We start from the raw sequence: 8,817 nt of genomic DNA, 5'->3' as shown, positions 1-8,817 counted from the left end.
TTTCTTCCATTTGCTTTAGCATCTCTACACTGGAGAGCAATTTTCAGTATCTCTTCTGACATTCATTTTGATCTTTGCCTTTTTTCTCGTCTTTTTAATGACTTTTTGCTTTCTTCCTGTATGATGTTCTTGATATCATCCCACAACTCTTTTGGTCTTCAGTTTTAGTGTTTAATGTATCAAATCTGTTTTTCAGATGATCTCTAAATTAAGGTGGGTTATATTCAAGGTCATATTTTGCCTTCCCTGGATTTGTTTTCATTTTCTTCAGTTTCAGTCTGAAATTGCATATCAGCAATTGATGGTCTGTTCCACAATCTGACTCTGGCACTGTTTTGTCTGATGATATAGAGCTTTTCCACAGTGTCTTTCCACGGATGTAGTCAATTTGATTTCTGTGTATTCCATCTGATGAGGTCCATGTGTATAATCATCTCTTATGCTGTCTAAAGAAGGCATTTGGAATGAACAAGTCACTGGTTTTGCAGAATTATATCATGAGATCTCCAGCATAATATCTATCACCAAAGCCATATTTTCCAACCATTGATCCTTTCTCTTTGTTCCCAACCTTTGGATTCCAATCACCATTAATGATCAATACATCTTGATTGCATGTTTGATCAAATTCAGGTTGAAGAAGTTGATAGAATTATTCTATTTCATCCTCACTGGCTTTAGTTGTTGGTGCATAAATTTGAATATTTATAATACCAGTGGTATTAACTTGTCTTCCCTGTAGGTGCATGGATATTATCCCATCACAGATAGTGTTGTACCTGATCACTGATTTTGATATGTTCTTCTTGACAATGAATGCAATACCATTCCTCTTCAATTTGTCATTCCTGGCATAGTAAACCATGTGGTTGTCACATAAAAAATGGCCAATACCAGTCCATATCAGCTCACTAATGCCTAACATGTCGATATTTATGTGTTCCATTTCATTATTGACAATTGTCAATTTTTCTAGATTCATAGTTCATGCCTTCCATGTTCTAATTATTAATGAATGTTTATAGCTGTTTCTCTTCATTTTGAATTGTGCCCCATCAGCAAATGAAGGTCCCATGGGCTGCTTTACTCCATTTGCATCATTACAGTAAACTCTACTTTGAGGAGGCAGCTCTTCCCCAGTAGCATTTGAGTGCCTTCCAACTTGAGGGGCTCATCTTCGGACACTATATCTGACAGTGTTTCTCTGCTATTCATAAGGTTACTTGTGAGGTTAGCTTTTGTACATTTGTTGATATCACTGATTTATTCAGTTATATTATATTATTAAATTATATCTATAGTGTGATGCTGTGGGATAAAGCACTGGGCCACAATGACCATTTGAACCGCAAGGTTGACAGTTCAAACTCACCAGCCATGCCTTGAAAACCCTATACAGCACAGTCACTATGAGTTATAACCAACTCTTAACAACAAACAACAACAGTACTTTATTAAGACTTCACTAGATTTACTTTTGTGGTATAAAATGCAATCTTATTCTTATTCTTTTATTTGTTGAAGAGAAGACCAACATATTTCCTTCTAACTTTTGTAACTTTTATACTTAGTGTAGACTATAATATTTATATTTTTGGTGTACTTTCTTAATCTTAGCATTTTGTCAGTCTTTGTCCTATGGTTAAGCAAAATCAATGGTGTCCAAAAGTTTCTTTACTGCGGCCTTCTAGTCATTTTCCTAGTCTTACTTTCCATTAGATTCCTCCAGAGAGAGGGACAGAGGAGAATAATTGTCCCTGAGTAAATACATGTTCATTTTTCCATTAAATAAGTAGACTGAGGTATTCTTTTATTTCAGTTAAATATTCATGAAATTTACCTTTAGATATTTGTATACTTGTTATGTTTATTGGTGAAAATCAAATGGGATACTCTTAGTTTTCGTTTCTCTTTCTTTGTATCACGAAGAGGTAAAAATGTCAGTTTGCTTATAAGATGCAACAGATCTTCCTTCAATAGTTTTAACTAGATTCTGGTCAAACTTCACTATGTACTTTACCCAATGATTTTCCATATCTCATTTGAAGTTGTACTGCAATATGCAAAATGGACAGTTGAAGTCGCTAGTAATTTTGTTTCTGTTGGACTTTAGCAGTTTCTTGGTACTAGGCATCATGTGGCAATCTGATTTCAGGGCAACCTGAAGCTCTCCATCTAAAACATGGTTATATTTACTCTGAAGATTTTAAATTATAAATTTGTTAAATTTTACCTGTCTCTGTATCCCCTATAGCTTTACAAGACTTCCTAAAAACAATATGAAGATGCCTATGGTTACGAATTGGGCTGGGAGCCACAAGGTCAGCAGTTCGAAACTACTAGCTGTTCCGTGGGAGCAAGATGAGGCTTTCTGTTCCCGTAAAGATTTACAACCTTGGAAACCCTGTACAGGGTCGCTATGAATCGGAACCGACTCCACCTCACATAACAACAACAACAACAACAAGAGTGTTATCCTTAGAGACAATCTCTATAAGACTAGGAATCATATTTTAAATATGTTGTTGTTGTTGTGTGCTGTCGAGTAGGTTCCAACTCATAGCAACCCTGTACAGAGTTTCCGAGGAGCGACTGGTGAGCTTGAACCACCAACCTTATGATTCAAGCTGACTTTGCAGTCCAGCTCATTAGCCTATAGGACTCCCTATTTTAAGTTGGAGTCCCGGTATGGTACTGTGGGTTAATGTTCTGGACTGCAGGGTCTCTTGAACCACAATGTCGGCAGTTCAAGTTCACTAGCTGCTCCTCGTAAACCCTGTACAGGGTTGCTGTGAGTCGGAACCTACTCGACAGCACTTAACAGCAGCAACACAAACTTAATTACCAATGGGCAATAACTGATGCTGACAATGAGAAAGAGAATAAACAGACTGATCCTGAAGGACAGGAAACAAGAACTTCAAGTCTACCGCTACCAACTGCTCATTAGAAGATCAAGGATAATGCAGGAGAAAATGTGGGGAAAAAACAACTCAAAATCATAAAAAAGACCATGCTTACTGGTCAGATAGAGAATGGTGTAGACCTTTGGTCACTCTCCAGATCTGGAACTGAACTCACCCTTATAGCTCAATTTTTAGCCAAGCAATAAATTGGTATATAGAGTGACAAACACATTAGTGACCTACATACACTATAGAATGGTCAACCATTCATGAACAAAAGGGCAGTATTTACCTAAATACAAAATTTAGAAAGGTGGAAAAAGAGGGAGTATTTGAAACTAAAAATATGGGGAGGACATGGTACAAGTAATGTTACATTTTAATCATTGAGATGAGACGAAGTGAATGGCTGGCTTGTTGAATGTAGAGGGAAGATAAAGTTAAGGAAGGTTATGAAAAGATGAATGGAAACAGGAAACACAGGGAGGAAGAGGGATAAGTGATGTTACATTGTGGGAATTACCATTAATAAGATAAAGCAAAATGTACATGAATTGTTGGAGAGAAAACCGATTGGCTTTGTAAACCACCTAATTTAGAATAAAACATTATGGAAAAAAAGGGAGTTCAAATTTTAGGGTAACTGGTTTATTTCCAAAAGTTGTAGATGTTATACCAGAGAAAAAAATGTGCATTGCTCAATAAGTCCCTAAAAACCATTATTGGATTGTATTCTTGATGGCACAAATGACTAAGAACTCTACTACTAACCAAAAAGTTGGTGGTATTAACTTACCCAGAGCTACCTCAGAAAACAGGCTTGGCATTCTGTCTCCTACAAGTTGCAGCTTTGAAAACCCTATGGAGCATAGCTCTACTCAGACAAATATGAATTCACCATGAGTTGGAATCGACTTGCTGGCAACTAACAGCAAAGGTAGACCCAAGGTAACTGCAGGGCCAGCTGACTCAAATCTGTGTCCAATTCCTCATTCTGTGCTTCCTTTGAGCGTCCACCTGACTACTTCCTGTTATCAGGAGGAGTTGTTGCCAGTAGTATTTGTGACTGTCAGGGACAGGGACAGAACAAGGCCACCAGATCCAGGACCTGCATGATAAAAGAGAGAAAATAAAATCTAAGGGAAGTGAGTAAACTCTTTCAAGGGTACCAAAATATACTTCTGTTTTAATTCCTCAGTTGCTCAGTGAATTATGTGTTTGCTGTTCTATAGATGCAACACATATTTCCCTGTTTTTCGGTTTTCCTCTTTTCACTTTCTGTCTGAGTAGAATGAAGTATTTCCTCTTGCACATATTGTAATCACTTTTCCTGGTAAACATAGATCTTAACATAAAGTCATCTTGACCCTCTCATGAAAGACAGTATTTTCAATTGCTTGCTTATAGCTTGAAGTAACATGTCATTTTTCATGCCCGTGCCCTTAGTAATTTCTCATGTGTCTGGACATTTCATTATCAGTAATATTTTACTATCAATCTATCTCCATTCTTCCAAGTGCCTGCTTTTAACACTGAGACAGTCAAATCAGTAGCATCCAAATATGTGGTCGCTAAGAATATGTACTCTGATGTCAGACATCTTAGTTCAAATGGGCAAGTTATTTAATTTTCTATAAACTTTGAAAAGAAGAACCATGTCATTACTGACTTCATAATGCTTTTGTATGGAGTAAATTCATCTGCTATAGCAAGAGAAAAATTGATTGATCCATTCTTATGATAAGTAATATGAAGATAAATAATTTGAGATAGGAGAACAGAGAATCATAATGTGCTACTTTAGGTATGACTGTCGAGAAAGCCTCTCCGGGAAGGTTTTAATTAATCTGAACTCTGAAAGAAATGAGAGGAAGTCTTGCAAACTCCGAAGAAAGAGATGTTTCCAGAGCGAGGAAAGAGCAATTACAAGACATTGCATTGAGAAAAGTATTGAAATGTTTAAGAAACCAGGTGAATTGTGATGCCATTGAGATCATGACATGTTTATCCCAGTGTTCAACAAATAGAAGGAATTTCCCTTAGTATCTCCAGAAACAATCACTATCTCCACATGTTTATGTTATTAAAAAAAAAAAAAAGACGAAAATCCCCAAACTCACTGAAGTACAGTTGATTTCAATTCTTATAACAGAATAGAACAGCCTCATATGTTTTCCAAGGTGGTGATCTTTCCAGAAGCAATCTGCCACATAATTCTCTTGCAGAGCATCTGGTGGATTTGAACAGCTGACCTTTTGGTTAGCAATCAGACACTTTAACCACTGTGCCACTGGAATTGCTTTTATTTAATTTAAGAGTCTATAATTATGCTCTTACAAGAATACTACCTTATTCTTTAGGCAAAAGTACTCCTTCTTGTGAAGACAAGTTACTCACTGGGAAAAAGGAAGAACAAAGTTATTTGTGTTGCCCTGCCCGGAAGTATCATAGGACAAAAGGCAATGCTAGGCTTTTCGGAACATGAACTATTCATATTTTGTTGTTATTGTTAAGTACTGTCAAGCAAGTTCCAACTCATTGTGACCTTGTATAGGGTTTCTAAGGAGCAGCTGGTGAGTTTTAATTGCTTACCTTGTGGCTCAAACCAACCTTGCAGTCAAGCGCTTTAGTCCACAATGCCATCCTATGAGCTTGAAAAGGTAAGTACAGAGGTGGAATGGGAAAAGATGTACTGCATACAATTTGCCATACCACAGTCTTTCTGGAGGGATAATAGGCAAAGAAGAAATCACAATTTATATGCAGAGTGTAGAAGTTCACTGGTGTGGCACTGGAGCATAAGTAGTAGACTGATGACCTCATGATCGAAAGTTCAAACTCATCAGCTTCTCTAAGAAACCCTATAAAGTTGAAACTGACTTGAAAGCATACAACAACAGGTATAGAAGGGTTTTTCTTATACTTTCGAGTTTGTATTTAGTACATGACTAAAAGATATATGTACAAGATTTGAAAACTATAAATAGAAAGGAAGACAAGGATGATGAAGAGGAAAAAAAAAAACAACTGCTAATTATCACCCATATCACCCAAACAGTAATATTTCTTTATTCCTTTGTGACACAGATTCTATAAATATATACATAGATTATTTTTAATGAAAATATTATTAATTTGCAATGTTCATGCAAATTTTATCTTTAACACATTTCTTGACCATAAATGCATTTGGTCACATCATTTTATTGGCTATCTATCATAAAATTGAGCAACAGTTTATTTAATTATTGCAACTTCATTATCTTTATTTACAATGCTTATTGTTCTTATTAATATAAGAGCAATTGCAATTTCTATGTCCATGGAAGAAGAGAATTCATGATAAAAATCTCCCATGAACTCAGTAACATCTTTAATGAATTACAGATGAGTTATTAGAAAGCTCCTAAATACTTTTGAAATAATGAATATAATTAAACAACACAATTCACCTTTGGATCAGTTATCTGGTGCAAGAGAAAGAAAGAATTCGAAAGTACAGGAAAAGACATTTTTGAGAATGAAGACAATGTAAGGCAATAAAAATGTGCCAAGTTGTTGAAGAGCATAATTGGTTTTACAACCTCTAAAATCAAAGGAATGTCTCTGCTTTAGCCAGGGTACTCTAGAAATACGAAACCAGATACAAATATATATATATATGAATGGGATTCAAAATACTCATAGAAAAATTGCATTACCTTTTCATCCAATTTTACTATGACCTATTTGAAATCCCCTCATATATACTGGCAAAGAACAAGGCTAAGAGAATTGATGGAATATAAAATGAAATATTTCAGCAAATTGATGAAGCACTCAAGGCACTAACTCATCTATGACCAGAAATTTGGATGATAGCTACTGGCCAACAGAATTTCTGCTTGTTTCAAAGAAAAGTACCACAAAAGGATTTGGACATTATTGTATAATATCATTAATATCACATGCAAGCAGCAGAACTGGTAATTGATATGCAAAAGATTGAAAGAAGACTTTTATCTCACACCATTTACACAAACCAACTCAGCATGGATTAAAGACCTAAATGTGAATCCCAGAATTATAAAGGCCCTCAATGAAAAAATGGGAAAAATTTAAGAAATATTGAAAGTGCCATGGGCTGCTAAATGAACCAATAGATCAGTTTTGGAAGAAGTGCAGCCGAGTGCTCCTTAGGGTCCAAGATGGGTAAACTTTGTCTCTCATACTTCGGCTATATTGTCAGGAAGGGCCAGTCACTGGGGAAGGATATCATGTTTGGTAAGGTGGAGGGTCAGAGAAAAAGAGGAATTTCCCCAACCAGATAGATTGGCCAGGTGGCAGTAACGATGGGCTCAAGCATGGCAACAGTAGTGAGGTTGGCCCAGGATCAGGCAGTGTTTCCTTCTGCTGTGCATAAGGTTGCTATGGGTCGGTACCGACACGATGGCAGCTAACAACAGCAAAAGCCAAACACAGACTACTAAGCATTGCAAAAATTACACAAACAAAAGAAGACAAAATACATTATTGGGACATACTAAAATTGGAAACGTATACGCATCAAAAGATTTCACCAAGAGAGTAAACAGGGAGCCCAGAGAATGGGAATACATTTTTTGAAATGAAACATGAGACAAGGGACTAATTTCTAAAATCTATAGGGAACTACAACACCTCTATAAGAAAAATACAAGTAACCCAATTAAAAAACGGGCACAGGACATGGATAGACATTCACCAAGGAAGAGATTCAGGCAGCCAACAAACATATGAAGAAATGTTCACGATCATAAGCCATTAGAGTGATGCAAATCAAAATAACAATGAGACATCATCTCACACCAGCAATAACAGTGAAGTTCACAAATGCAGAAGTAGGAAATGCAGACAAGGATGTGAAGAGATTGGGAGCCTCCTACATTATTGGTGGGAATGCAAAATGGTGCAACCACTCTGGAAAACAGTGTGGCACGTCCTCATAAAGTTGGAAACAGAAATACTTTGTTTTTGTTGTTGTTAGGTGCCATCGAGTTGGTACCAACTAATACTGACTTTATGCACAGCAGAATGAAACACTGCCTGATCCTGGGCAAACCTCACTACTGTTGCCATGCTTCAGTCCATCGATGCTACCACTTGGCCAATCCACCTCGTTGGGGGTCTACTTCTTTTTCTCTGACACTCCACCTTACCAAACATCATATCATTCTCCAGCGACTGTTCCCTCCTGACAATATGTCCAAAGTATGAGATACGAAGTTTGGCCATCTTGGCCTCCAAGGAGCACTTTGGCTGCACTTCTTCCAAAATGGATCTACTGGTTCTTTTGGCAGCCCATGGCACTTTCAATATTCTCCTCCAACACCATAACTCAAAAGCATCAATTCTTCTATGTTCTTCCTTATTCACTGTCCAGCTTTCACATGCATGTGAGGTTATTGAAAATACCATGGCTTTGCTCAGGCGCACCTTAGTCCTCAAGCTGATTATCTTTGTTCTTCAACACTTTAAAAAGGTCTTGTGCAGCAGACTTGTCTAATGCAATATGTCATTTAACCTCTTGACTCCTGCTTCCATGAGTGCTGATAGTTGATCCAGTAAGAATGAACTCCTTGCCGGGGACCAGTCTCGACAAATTATTAGGAGGCTCTCAAAGGGGGATGTGGAGTCGGCGAAACACACACACACACACACACACACACACACACAGAGTAGATGGGTCGTGAGTCTTAGGCATATGATGATGACTTCTCTTTACTTAGGCACATGATTTCTCTTCACTCAAAAGTTTTTTGCTTCTTATATACTATTATGATCAATTACAATTTAATTAAGTATTACATTCTTTGTGTTCAACAAATATTCAGGTTACAAAAAAACACAGAAACATCAGAACATCCCTTTGATTCTTATCGTATCCTGTTCC

The sequence above is a fragment of the Chrysochloris asiatica genome, unplaced genomic scaffold (assembly GCF_000296735.1).
Source record: "Chrysochloris asiatica unplaced genomic scaffold, ChrAsi1.0 scaffold00377, whole genome shotgun sequence".
Taxonomy (NCBI): domain Eukaryota; kingdom Metazoa; phylum Chordata; class Mammalia; order Afrosoricida; family Chrysochloridae; genus Chrysochloris; species Chrysochloris asiatica.
Note: the sequence above shows the minus strand (reverse complement) of the source record.